This window comes from Daphnia pulex, chromosome 7 (assembly GCF_021134715.1).
Source record: "Daphnia pulex isolate KAP4 chromosome 7, ASM2113471v1".
Taxonomy (NCBI): Eukaryota; Metazoa; Arthropoda; class Branchiopoda; order Diplostraca; family Daphniidae; genus Daphnia; species Daphnia pulex.
In genome coordinates, this window is record NC_060023.1 from 9,860,245 (window position 1) to 9,875,497 (window position 15,253).

The window sequence follows — 15,253 nt, forward strand, 5'->3', positions numbered from 1 at the left end:
CCCCCTGTTCCCTTCCGCTTGATTGTGTTATTACGCCCGCAGTTTGGCCTGGCTTTCGTTGACCGCTGTATAGTCTCCTATGTACTCGCCCGCTCCATCAAATTCTCGCAAGAGTTGGGAGCGCCGTCGATTATTATCGGAATAGAAGCGGTGAATCACTTGTCATCCAACCGTGGCTGCATGGCTCTATTTTTAGCTGGAACTACTACTTCTTCTTCTTCTTCTTCCTCGCGCCTATCTTTCACGACGGCAATCTAAAAAAACCAAGTCACGTAACGATGCGTCGGTCGTAGAGCTCAAACGTCATCTGGCCTACAAGGGAATGATAACGATATATATATGGTCAACCCCCAACGTAATCTTGCGTCCACATAACCTCCGGCGGTCCCTATTTTCTATAATGTGCCCTCCATTTCTTTCACTACTTTTTATTTATTTTTTTTTGAAACGTCAGCCGAAATATACAATCACATTGGGCCACCGCCGCAGTAGTGATGGATCGGTTGATTCATATTACATTGCGTCGCTACCGCTGTTCCATCACTGACGTCGTGAAATGACTGCGGTCGCCTCTGAATGCCTCAAAACTGCCACCCGTCTCTTGCCCGTGTATTTATACATAAAGGCCGCATCTGATGGGCTGTGCATGTGAAAGAAGGCCCCATCATCGGGCGGGATATAACGCTATATGGCCCTGTTGGACTCGTGCCCAAAGTTGATTTAGTAAATCTAAAATACGTGAGGGGTTTCTAACTTTTTCCTCCCCCCCACCACCAACAAAAGAACGTGCGATCCAGATGCGCCAGGCTTAGATAATGCGAGACGAATCAAAATAGAAAAGAAAAAAAACGACGATACTTGCGACGAGCTTGGCCGCGTACGCAAAAAAAGACTTGGATGTTATAATTGAGCAGCCGGGAAAAAAAGAGAGGTCCTTGGGAGCACCAAGGCATTTTCAATGGGGTGGAAATAAACTAGGTCAATATATGCTGAGCTAAGCTGTGTAGCGGCCCCTCTGCATGATCTAATCGAATCCTTCCACGTCAGATTTCTATTGTGACGTGATCCATACAAGTTGATGGTTAACAAAAAATAAAATAAAAAAAAGAGAGAGATGGATCCGCCCTGTTTATACAAGCCGACGTGCCGGGGCGTACAGCAACACGCAAAAAAAAAAAAAGAAGAAGATACGGTGGAATACATTTGGGGTCGTGTAAATGTGTGACGGGATCTACTGGTCCAATTCGGCTAAAGTGTTTGGCTTAAGTTTATATAAACCTCCCTCCCGCCCAACAACAAAAAACGAGTGCAGCAGCAGCTGCTGAGGTTAGCGATGGAAGAAAATGGGAGCGATCCATCACAGACCCTGTTGGTTCTTGCTTGACATTCGTCGAGATACACCGCAGTGATGTCTGAGGTTATTTCTTTTTGGTTTTCTACTCAACCGCAACGCGGCGACGTCTGGGCTCTCTTCTTGTGTGTGCCTTTCGACTTGTGTCCGTCTATATCTCTCTGATGCTGTTCGATAATGCATTTTCTGGCTCTCTCTCTTTATCCCTCTTTTCCTTTGCTAGCCTCTTCATTATCCCAACATTTTTCTACTTCATTGTTCGCCCTCCCGGAGGTCTGCGCACTCCACGTCTACTTCCCGGATGCTTTTGTATGAGCAGAAAAAGCATCGATAACGAAGATATTGATACAAAAACCAGTTTCGGCAAAATATTTCTATTCGCAGTATCGATCCAGACATGAAAAGAATATAGCAAATACAATCTATACAATATCGTCATGTCTGATGTGAATAGTTCGTTGTACAGTTGGCTATAGTTAAAAGACTCTATTATGGCAAAGGTCTTTCAAGCGAGACGGAATTCCACAATATCCGTGCACGGCCCATTGTTCGCTCGACTGTCATCCTTCTCAATCTATATACTCTGTCTGTGTGTGTATAAATATTTATTTATACACATATGTATATACGTATATATAGTGAACAAGGATACAGCGAAAAGAGCCAGAAAAAATCGGAGAAGAAGAGCACAAGACACGGAAATAGCCCTGGGTGTACATCCTATGTATACATAACTTGTGTATGCATCAAAAAAGATTTTTTTTTCTACTGCGATGTGATGAAAAAAAAAAGAGATACTTCCTCACAGACTAAGGGACGTCTACTTTTGTTGAATCTCTCGTGTTCGACAGCACACATAGAGGCAAAGCTGCTTGGGTTAGTTCCGACTGTGTCGTACAACGTTTCACGTCAATGCCAGCACGTCCTAGAACTCATACGCTATTACGAATGCCCCGCTGTGTGCATAATTCGCAGTCGCTTGCAATCTTCTTATTCGGCGCAGCCTAGGGAAATTCAACTGACAGCACAACAGCCGTCGAGCTGTCTGCTGGTTACTATTCCCCGCTGCTGCTCCTGCTGCATCCGCCGCCATCAGCTGCGAGATTTTTTAAGTAGTAGCCCAGAGGATTGAATATTTGAATCACGGCTGAGCTGTGCAACTGCGGTATTAGTACAAAAGCCGGTGATCATCTATTCGTGGGAGAAAAAGGACAATTCTGTTCACATGCGAGCCATTTCTCGAGTCATATTCCAAGAAAAGCTGCATAAGAATTTCAATCAAGTTGTTGCATAATTGAATTGGGATACAGCCCAGCCTAACTTGTTTAACAATGGCAGTAACGACGCTAATAAATTCCTACTTTGACTGAACTTTATTTAAGTGGGGGGCAAAAACGCTCTTTTGAATAAGTCAAAGAAAACAAATGGAGGGGTAAAATGGCAGTCAAATAAGGCCCTCATTTGAAAACCAGTAACTTTTCTTTCACCAATATTCACAGGGACCGACAGGGACAAAGTCTGGCGAGCGACAACAATAGTCTCAAAATGATGACGGCCGGATATTGACAAATACTGTCGAGTGCCTTTTGTGAATACACGGCCGGAGAATTTGCAGATATTAAAAAACAAAACTTTCCATCTCGATCAAAAAGAATGTTGAAAACAGCAAGAAGGCCAGGAACGTTTCTGTCTTATTGTTTTTCCTCCCCCCTGGAAATAGCAAAGTTGCTACGTAGCTGAGCTGCCGAAATGCCTTGCGAGCAGAGTTTCATTGGAAATCGAATCACTTTGTCTTATTTCTGTCACATCAGTTGTCTGTCCGGCAGCAGACTCTGGCTCACATTGTTCTGGGCGCTATTCTTAAAGTTGCGACTTGAAATCAAATCAAATATCAGAGCAGCCCAGGGGTGGTGGGGTGTGTTTCCAGACAGTCATCTAACGCTCCCAGCTGAGCTAAAGGAACTTTTGTGAACTGGACCCAGTCCTTTCCCTTTCTCTTGTGTTAAGATTGTCATCATCGCGGCAGCGGCGAGAAATTGCGCACGTCAACTGCTGCGCCGTGGCATTCTGATATGAAAGTGATTGTGCAGCGCCAAGAGCGCATATCATCCCTCCCCCCTTCTCCCTCAGTACGACAAACATTTTTGCAGTGTTGAAAAAGAAAAGGGCTAATTATAGTCTGGTGAAACCCGCCAGCAACAACAACCAAAGCCAAGGCCAATAAAAACAAGAACAACAACAACAACAAAGCTCGTGATTTTTTTATCGGCATATTTAATGATTTTGTTTTATACCTAAGATGTCTACAGAGAGAGTAATATCTTTTAATGCTGCTTGGATGGTGCATGTTTCTGGCTGGTTATGGGCGATTTCGTGTTTCCACGGGAGTTTTTCGCAACGTGCCAACGGCGGGAGAGTTTGCCAGACTATATGGGCCATAGGAACAAATGGATATGGCGGCGGTGTGACTGGGCTCTACTAGGCAACTCAAAAGACATCTCGGTTAAAAAGATACTCTACTTATGATGGCTTCACGGTACAGCGTAAAAGATTTTGCCTCCCTGTCACACGTATACATTTTCATTGTTTTCTCCGCCCGTTGCCATTGGTTATGTGTGAGCGAACAACACAACAAATGCGACTTTTTTCAACGCCCGGCAACTTTGCCATAGAGAATCTAAGGGTCGGTCAAAGTCCTGTCGTCTCCTCAAACAAATTACGAACCTTGGAAGATCAATTTAATCGCCGTCAGAGTTAAATTGAACAACGAACTCGAGAGCTGTGAACGACACGAAAGCGACAAACTGAAACTAATCAAATGACTTATTCATAAGAGTTCCCCCCCCCCTCCCTATAGGAAGGCCCAGATGCGTGCAAAACGACTCAAAGTCAATTAACATGTCTCCAATTATGGAGAGCAGAGCCATCCAGGCGGCAGAACGGAATAGAAAAGTCGACGAAGAGTTTCACAAGACTGATCGTATATTCCTCGTTATTGATCGGCCCATTTTACGTCATTAGAGTTGGCGACAAAAAAGCGTTTCGACGTTATTCAACTATGCAAGACGACGACGACGGCCATTAGCCGTGATATAGTTCAACACCTCCTTTGTGGATACAAAATGAAACGGGAGAAAGAAAAGCAATTCGATATTTACCGACCGAAGAATAGAAATAAAATTAAAAAAGAGGGGAGATTGAAAAGTTAATTCGACTCGGTTGTTGTTGATCACGCCACAAATAAATTTGTTAAACGGGAATTTGCGCCGGGGGGGAGGGGGGCGGAAGCGAGGGGTTGGAGATTTGTTGTCATCAAATCTGCAAATCGCGTGAAAAGGCCGCAACGAATTTCGGTTGAACCGAAGCCATAATTGGCACGCAAGAGGCGATAAAAGAAATAACAGCCGGGCTCGTCGTGTTCGTGCGTGTGCGAAAAGCGCAAAAATTAGGACGGGACATTTTGTCGATCAATTATTGTCAGGTTGGTATCCGATGAAAAAGAATTACAGCACAACTCGCTCTGATTATTTGCGTTTCAGACTGCGTAACAGCATAACAAAACAAAACAAAAAACTTGGTTGTCCTGCCGGGCTGGCCGTGTACTATAGTCTTACACTAAGCTATTTATATCTCGCAACAACACACCAATGGGCTCCAGTGATCAACCGACTTCTCGTAGTTCACGTTGTAAAACGGGCTATTAACTGGCTATGCCTTGCGAAGGTTAACAGCCCGTCATCGTCCGACGTGATTTACAGCTCACATGTCTGTCGTGTGTAACTAACTAATAACTGGTGAAACCCGGCAGCGTTTTCCTGCCTGATTGAAGCCTACAAATGATCTCATTTCCATTCCGCCGCCGCAGCGCTACAGGGCGATACAATAGCTGCGTGAGAAATAAGAAGAGAACTTTGCCCCGGGAGGAATCAAAAGAGAATTGTCGGGAATCAAAATGCAGGGACACGTTTTCGTAGAAACTTTGTGTTTAGGCCAGCAGAGCCATTAAACATTTACAACTTTATGGATAGACCTGCCGCTACCACCATTTCCGTCAAATCGCATAAGCTGGCGAAAAAGTGATTCCCTTCAGACAAAAAGAAAAAGAAAAAAAATTCTTTTTCCTCCCGTTTTCTTTATTCCTGACCGCTAACGAAGCGTTGGGATCAGCGGGAACGATTTCGTAAGAGGCAAGCCGACAGACTGTCAAATGACGGAAACAATGGAGCCAAGTCGGAGAACCGAATCAGATAATATCCCTTGAAATAGAAAGCAATATACATGCATAAAAGGTCCACAATGTACCGTACGTCCCCCAAGATGATTATATTCAAACTCATCGAAAATGTTATCTACTGAATTCTGATGTATACGTAAAGTGGGAGGGGAGCAGGGCTGAAGGTTTTTTTTCCCTTTTTCTGACTCGGAACGGCGGAAATCGTTTCATATTCATTGCAACTGAAATCGACTTTTGACGTTTTCTCTCTTTGACAGCGAGGCTTTTTCTGCGTTGCCGGCTGGTGCATTCTTGATGTGACTATTGGGCCGCACGGCTGGTGACTCGCAAGTGAGTGACTCTATATTCAGAACCGAGCTGGGACGGATTAGAAATCGAATCGAGTTGCCGCCCAGGCTCGTTTCGGGGCCATGCTTTCGCCCTGGCATATAGTGTGCATGCCTGGAAATCAACCGAATTCTAAAACCTTGCGTGTGGGTTTTCTATGGGAGCGTGGTTGTTTTTGTTTTTTGTTTTTTTCTGGAGTGAGGGGAGAAGCGGTCGACATTTGGTAGGAATTCAAGAAATGGAAATCAATCACTTACGGTTGGTTGATTGGATCGAATTAGTTTGGCAGACTGGTCCTGGCTGCTGACGATGATGATGGCTCCTCTGCTGCTGCTGATGCCTCCTTTCGTGAGATGAAGAAACGGCGACAGCATTCCACTTGGTCAAGCTCCTGATTCACTCGATCCCTTAGTGCACAGCCGAGGACGAAGTCGAAGTAGGAGAAGAAGATGAAGAAAGGGACGCAGAGAGTGCGCCGGATGATAGGACGAAAAGATGAGCGTTACGCCGTTTGACACAAAGCCTTTTACAGTATTGGGTTTCTTTTCTTCTTCTTCTTCTTCTTCCGCCGCCTGCACTGTCTACTGCTGCGTATCGAGCAACCAAATAGCCAAACGTGCAGCAACGAAGAGAGTGGTTCTAGCAGTGAGACGTGCCGGGTTTGTTGATGATGATCCTCGTCCCATCAACGTCGTGAACATCATCCGCCTTGTTCTCCTTTTATTCGCCAGATCGTCCGTCTTCCCCAAATCGCCTTCTTGGGACTCGTTTCTCGTGTTTCCAGACTTGTTATCCAACCTGCACAGAGAGAGAGAAAAAGACAGAAGAAAAAAAAAATCAATACGGAAAGCTCCATTCAGTCGGCACTGTAATCACATGCAACGATGGCGATCGCCCGCCCCACTTAATTATTTACAACGTGCGGTCGTCCTGTGTGACTCTGTGACTGGCCTCTCGGTTGCAACAGTCCATTCAAGGCGTCACCGAACAAGTCAGAAACAGACTTTGATATTAAGCTGATTTTTCTATAGAGTCCACATAGGTCCTCCACCCAATTAGTTTTGCAGACAACGTGGCGTGATGTGCATCCCATAATTTCCTGTAACCTTTTCTGCGCGGTGTATGTTTACACCCGTGAACTGTTATGCCTTCCCTGTGTCTATCCAGATGGCGCGTCCTAATTGGATTCCTTGAACGATCCTTCTTTCAATCTGTCGAGGACACGGCGACTTCACAGCAGGTCCTTCTTGGCTGGGCGTTAGAGTACGGCCGAGCTGTGACGACCAAGACACGGGTTGTCAGATGATTCGATCAAGGTGAACCAAGTGGTGTGGTGGTGGGTATTATAGCCAGGAAACGTCTCCTCTTTTTCTAATTTTTTTGTACATCCCCCAGAGAGAGAGAGTGTGTGGCGAGGGGCTGTAACAAATGAAGGATCCTCAGGAAACTCTTGCCCCAGAATAAAGAAATGGAGGAAAAAGACAAGAGATTGAGAGATAGGAAATCCTTCCGTGTGACGTAGCAATATTTATATAAATATAGCTCTCACCAATCGATTCTCTCTGATGAAGGATTTCTTTCTCTTAGTCTCTCTCTTCCCTCCACGTCTTTTTTTGGCCTCACGTTGTATCCGGCACGATCGGGCAGTGATCGATCAGCAGTTTTTGTCCCTCTTAGTACCGTAGTACAAGTCGACTGACTCTATTCCTACTTCTTCTTCTCCTACCCCAATCTCCACAACAACCTCACACTGGCACAAAAAAAGGGATCGACTTGCATATCTTTTTCATCTCGGACGTAAAATGTAACACGCAGGAGAGATCGATATGTATATAGACCGCTGGTGGCCATCCTGTCGTGTAATCTCGCCTATAGCTCTCTCTCTCTCTCTCTGTATGCGCACATAACATTTTCCATTCTCAGTATATAGCCCTATAAGCACCAGTGAGCTAACCAGACTTTAAGATCCCTGCTGCAAGACGATGGATGTACTAGCCCGTAATCTATTATTACAGAAAGAGGACTCTGAGGGGTCAAACCAATAGGTGACCCAATAGCTAGGCCCATTTTCTCTTTGCCGGGTGGGTTAAAACCAGAACAGACAAAAAAAGGAAAGAACAAATCCAACGTTCGATAACGACGGCCGATCCTTCACGCTGTTTCGCCACGCGTACACGTCCGGCAGCACTGTATGATGTCGTTATGACTCTGCTTTCCAGAATAAAAGAGAGAGAAAAAGAAAAATCGATCTCCGCCAAGGAGAGACAGAGAAAGTGGATCGCCCAGATTGCGTTACGACATCCACGGATGTGTCGAAGGGGAAGAAGAAGAAGAAGACGAGAGGAAGATGGAGCGAAGAGTGTGTCCAATCAAAAGCGCTAGTAATGTTAGGTGTAGTAGAGAGCGTCTGCATATACAAAAAAAAGTTGCAGTCGACGCAAATAGGAGAAAGGAAGTTGAGTATAGATATTTATAGCAGTGTTAGAGATATTCGGATGAAAGGACGGTAACTTTCGGGTGGGCAAAAGGGGAGTATAGAGGAAGTTGCTGAAACTTGTCAATCAGAAAACGGGCGCCGAGAAAAGCAGCGGGCCGCGTGCGCGCCTTTGGCGGACGAACAGAAGTTTCCGAGTTTCCGAGCGCTGCGCGATGCCGGGCGCGGTGACTGGCAATGAAATTTCCTTTTCTATTCCTAACATGTTTCCGCTTATTATATTTCACAAGAAAAAAACCCGGTGCGGAATTGAATCTAGCGTGAAAGCAATCATTTCGTTGTGTGGTTATGTCTGTCTGTCTTTCTCTCTCTACTCTCCTGCGCTAAATTTCATCAAATCACCAAATAATGTCTTCTTCCTTTCCAGTTTTACACAATAGACGACGGACGACTATTTTTGTTGCGGTGGTTTTCACTTTCTTGGCATCGCATTCGCCCGTCAATTCCAATCCCGAAACCGTCGCGCTCCTGCTGCTGTGCTCAGCCTACACAGTGCCTCAGTGCACACACACAAAAAGAAGTAAAAAGTAGATCCATCTACCAGGAAACACGGGATGAAAGAAAACAAGAAAACGAGAGGATAGAAATGCGGACACACAAAACAAATCGCCAAGACAACGGGGAAAACTCTCTGCTGTGCCGAGCGCTTCCAATGCCAAGGACAATCGAAGTTGGCCATTATTCTCCCGTGAATTCGGGTCCGTGTTTTCCAACAGACAAGCGCTGAAGGAAACAAGAGCCGAGCGAAAATTTACGGTGTCGGCCCGTCCGTTTTCCTGGCGCTGGATTGAACAGCGGCTTCTGCTGTTTGGCGGTGACAAAACAGTCAAATGGCGACGAACGCCATGACCCAACACAAAAGGCAGGCGCCATAGGACACTCATCAAACGGCGCAGAAAAAAGTGGCGAATGGGAAAATTAAAAGGGAATTGAGAGCAGATAAGAGTCGGGTCTATGTATAGGTCCTAAGAGGCCATTTAGTGAGAGTTTGACTGTGTGCGAGAGAGGATTATGCGCCAGTGTTTACTGCCTTAGTGTTTCCACTAATAAAATAAGAAAAGAGCAAAATGAGGCGCGGGGGTTCCAGCAATTCGGTCAGAAGCTATAAAGCAGGGTTATATCATCGAGAACGCCAAGTCTCCTCCGTGGCGTTTTTTGATGGTGTGATGAGACCGGATCTTTGGAATGCACCTCAAATTGGCACGGCCAGACGGGTTCCTTCTCTCATTGTTTTTTTCTCCCATCCAGACTTATTTACGACAGGACTTTTTTAAGTCACAAATGAAAACAAAAGGGAGGCAAAACCAATCGGAAGAGACGATTCTTTTCTTCGTTTGTGTACTAGCGTGAATCATCGTGAGCGAGTTTGTTCTTTTTTTTGTTGGTGGCGATTTTTATTTTGGCTTATTTCCCCCCTCTCGTATCGTCGAGTCACCGGCGCCAAACTCAATCACCCGTTGGCCATTACAAAGTTTTCTCGTGTCTATTATTCTCTACCGCCTCACCCCGTTTCAGAAAGGGGATAAAGGAATTCCGGGCGGATAGCTCTCTAAATATATTCTTACCCATGTGATGGTTGAGAACGATCCATCATCTCCTAGTCTTTATATAAATATAACCCAATGTGTGTACTGTGTATGCCCACACTCTGCAGGCCGTCGCAGGCCCGGCGTGTAATATTATACGGAAGAAACTTATCTTGGCAACCCTATGTATAATATAAAAACGCCCATGTTTGTTGACTCATTTTCATTCCACCGTACATCCGAAAAAGAAAGTTACCATCACATGTCAAGAATGAGGAAAATAAAAAAGACACTGGGGATCGGACCGGATGTGACCGTCAAGTGTTTCACGGTTAGAAGGAACGACCATGTTCGTGGTCAATTGAAAATTCCCGAGCCCCAACAGGACGCCAAACGTGAAATAGAGGAATATCGATCGGTTTTCTCTTATTCTTGACGATATAACAAGGAGGGGGGGAGAAGAAAATAAAAAGTAATTATTTAGCTTGGACTGTAACAAGAGTCTAGTGGACGCTTCCTGCTGCAAGGAGCCTTTCGGTTCCTTCTCTCATTTCCGTCAAACAGTCAGGACGGCGGTGATCAAGTCCTGATGGACCAACCCGACGGGCTTGTTTGGGGCGGCCGACTATAAAGTCTTTTGCTGGTGGCTACTTATCAATTAACGTTAACGTCTGTACTGCTGCTGCTGGCCGAACAAGAGAGGCAGTGAGCATTCACACGCCACTAATAATACCCAGGGCATTAGAAGACAGCAGACGTCATTTCGTCTCTTATTTTCCCCCCTTTGTTCTACACGGTTTCCCTCTTGAAAGACGGACAACTTGATTGAGTCGTTTTTTTCTGCCTTTTCATCTCATCCGATTCATCCGCCCATGTCAGCGCACGATAAGTATAATACGGCCTCCGCCCAATGCGTTCTAATATGTTAGACCTCCTATTTCAATTTCGGATCCGGCAACATTTGCGGATGCGGCGGTATTACTCAATCCGGCTGTGGGTTTTTCGCCAGCCAGCCCCAGCACGATGGAGGGTGGAATTGTACAAAAATGTGTAGGAGGAGTTTCTAAAGGATAAACAGGAGGAAAAAGGATTAGGAGAAAATTGGACTCTCATTGGTTTCATGTACTAGTGATGAACAGCCGCCAGACCTCTGGCTCCCGTGTCGTCCATTTTCTTTCTGTTACACGAGTGTATACGACAAGATAAACGAGGCATGTGAATCCTTTGGCTAATAACATTTTCATCCATCTTTACGGTTTCTTCTTTTACTTTTCTTCCTCCCTTTCTTCTTCACGTTAAGGTACGTATAGAAAGAAAAAGAGAAGGAAAAAAAAGAAGCAGGGTCGCAAAGAATCTGATGAATTGTGAAGAAACGTAGACATCAAGAAATTGGAACAAAAAGCAGAGGGGGAAAAAATAAGATGACAGGACGGAAGGAGAGAGAAGCAGAAAGCAATCTTCCATCCTTCGTCCACAGAAAAGCACGGGAGTCACGAAAATTGTGCACGGGCGATGAAAAGACCGGTGACTTTGTCTCGGCATCATTGCAAGAAACGAAAAATAAAAAGGAAAAAAGAGACCAGAGTCAGCTCAGGGGATCTTAAGAAGATTCGTTAGTTCCATTTCTTTTTCATCCGGTTCGTGATTGTTTAATCCTGTATACCGTCTTATCTCATCTCACGGCGAGCAGAGTTGAATAACAGATTGAATAAGGAAGCTGAATATGAACCAAAGAAAGTTTTTTCTATCAAGCCAACTTGGATATTCGACATTGATTGTTAATACGAATAAGAAAAGCGACTTTACTGCAGAGTAACCCAAAAAAAAACTTCTTCCTTTTTTTCTCCCATCTATCACGTTTCACGATGCACCTGTCAAACAGGTTTCCAACCTACACGGCCGCATACACTTTCCTCCATTTTTCTCGTTTAGGAAATAATAGGGAAAAGAAAAAAAAAACTTGGGCAAACGACATTGAGACTTGTGGCTCACAAGTCGATAAAGCTGTGCATCACTTTGTATGGACAGGTGGATGCCTAATAGGGTTACACACTCACGGCATTGTATGTGCAAACATACATACACACAAAGTTTCGTCCGGCTTATTCCCCCGAAAAACTCACGCAACAACAAACACAGTCCTATACGCCACCAAATCCACCGGCCCGCTTAAGCTTAATGAATGCGCAATGTTGCAACAAAACAAACTGACTTACCGACAACAAAACACTTGCCCGCCGACTTAAAATCACACAACTATCAACAGGGACGATCCTGCATCACAAGTTGTGCAAATTTGCATTCGACGAAAAAACGAAACACTAGCGGTCGCACTTTTTTCTTTCCCGGCACTGGTTGTATATAAATATATACTTAATCATCAAACGCACAGCACCTAGCGAAACAAGCAGCTGGTGTGCTAAAAAAATGTCTATGCGCCACGTTTATTTCGGTTCCGTCCTCTCCCGCCCGCTAATAATATTTCACGATTTCTTAAATCACTTGGCAATTGGCTCGAATCCCGCACACACAGATGACGAAACAAATACACGCAGTGAAAACTATGAATCTATCGGCGCGGGGGGGGACCTTGAACCAACGATATGACAAGTCACACACGACACGACGATAATTGGCCGACTTGACCGAGACCCTGGTGCTGCCAGACGCGGTGCCGACCGCCGAGAAAAAAGGAGGAAATTGAAAGATCCGTGAGTGAGGAATAAATAAAAAAAAAGGGGAAAGGAACAGAATTGGACAACTTTATTTGACGGGGGTAGGAGGAAAAGAGAAAAGTGAACGATCCACTGAGCGGAAGATCCCGCCGACAACTAAGACCCGGTCGCGTCCTTTTGCCCGTTCTATACCCCTCAGTGATCTGGTCTGTATGTATGTGAGCGTGCGTGTAGCTTCTACACAACGGTGCGGACGTGCGTGCCACTATCCTCCCGTTTCGGCCGGCCACCCCATCCGAAAAGCCTCCTGCTGGGTGGTGGTGGTGGGAGGGATCGTAACCATTCACACACTTGCACGCACTTGTCTCATCACGGAACCCGCTGCGCATGCGGCAGGAAGGGGGGGGGAAATGAAAAAATAACAAAACGAAAAACAACAACAACAACTACAACCATTTTTTGTCGTTGGTTCTTTGATCTTCAGCGACACATTTTTATTTATTTTTTAAGCGAATTTACTGTCGGGTTTGTTTTTATTTCACCCAGTCTTCGTGATTTTTACAGTGCGTCTCTTACGCCTGTAACAACATCACAAAAAGATAAAGCCCTTTAACCCTATACTCATACTTGATGGGATTCCGACTGATGGAGGTGGCAAGGGGGCCACCTCTACGCATTAAAATTAAAATCGATACATTGTATATTGCATCCTATTAGAAGGCGCAATATATAGCCCGACATCTTCTCCGTGAGTGGCTGCCACATCCAGCCAGAGTGTGGGTGTGTTTTCGTACACACATGTATATATTAATAGATTCCTTCTTCCTTACTCCCCTAGACGCCTACTTTCAACTCGTCGTCTTTTTCTATTTTATTTTCAAAATTTCGCGCGCCAGGGAACCTTCAGGTGATAATTTCGTTGCGTGTTGGGAAAAAAAAAGGCAGGCAATTTAAAACATGGCACAGAAGAATGAATTTCTGATATGGGAAAGGAGACAGGCTGTTGACGGAATGGGAAAAGAAAAAAAAAGATTGCTGTCGTCTAGCCGTAATAACTTGATACTTTTTAAAGCACACAACAGCGCGGAGGAGGATTCTTCATCCAATAAACGGCCAATAAAGAAAACGCGCTTGGGTATTAACTCATCGACAGATTTCCAGCCAGCATCTTGAGAGCAGTGTGGGCGGCGTGGATTATGCAACAAGAAATATGTACATCAGTAAAATACAAAGGTCTGGCTAAACAAAAACCGAAAACGTTGTCGCTTGGCACGTACGAAACCGGTTCGTTACACAACACTGCGTCTTACGGAGGACCTCTTTCATGTGTCCTCGAATTTATCGTTTTACTATTCTTGGATGTACAAGATAACGACGGGTTCACCATTTCCCTTGTTATTCCCAGCCGTACCAAGTGGGGTAACCTCAAAAGAAATGTTAGCACGCGCTAAAAGGATAACTCACAGAGTACTCGTTCAACTTATCAACACCCAAGTGCCACCGGTTCAAATGTTTACACCTTAGAATTACCTAGTAAAGAGAGAGGCATGTTCAAGTTGTCGGCAGTTGATTTAAACTCTCGAAATTCGAGAGAATAGGCCGAACGTGTCGAAATCACAGCAGAGAAACGACCGATAACAAAATCAAAATGAAATTTAAGTCTGAGGTTTTCCTCTTCAATTGGATAACATCAAAAGATGTTGCGTCGTAGACGTTTGCTTCGCATTACACAACGTCACGAGCAGAAAGGAATAACCAGGGACAACGTCAGATGCTGCTGCTGTGCTGCTTCGGGCATTATAGTGTATCGGAAAGGAATAGAAGAAGGATGCCGTTGCGGCGGCGGCATCAGATGCTGCTTGCTACGTACTACTAGAGCCAGTCACGGGTTTCATCCCGTGAAAAACCGATGGTTTATTTCATCGTTGGGCCGCGCTTGTCGCCGCTGCCGTAGGGTCATTGGGTATTCATTGGGCGTTCCCTTCTTTCCCGAACGGCCTTTTTTCATCCCGTACCCCCCTAGGTGTTGGTAAAGGGCAGCCGAGCGACCCGCCATGAACCCCAGAGTATATAGAATCCCGAGATATCTATATTATTATAAGCTCAGAATTGGCCAGCAGCAACTGAAAACTCCGTTTGGATTCTCTCTCTCACGTTTTCACTAACATCATTCATCCCAACGTTTCTCTTCCTCTTTTCGTGAATGCACAGTTCATTTGAAAAACAACTTTACGTCGGGCAACATATTTCGGGAAAAACCACACCCCCTCACGTCCGGTCGCGTTTCGATCCCGGTGAACTCTGGACTGCCCCCCCCCCCCCATTCAGTACAAAAATATTGAACATCAATTTGTAATATCCGAGACCGGCTGTGTGATTCCCTGGCGGCTCATGAAAGACCGGAGAAAACGGAAGAAACGCGATAACGGTTAAGACGTAGGTCACGATATGGTTGCGAATTTTTTCCAAGTTATTGCCCACAGCAGTAAACGGATAGAAGGATGGATCATTTCTTTTATTGCTCACCAACAGCGCTTCCTTTGATTTGTGGTTTCATTGATAATAACGGTCGAATCGATACGTCAATAGTTGTGACTCGGTACATCTGTACTGCTGTGTACATGGTAAAAAAAATCAAGAGTTTTC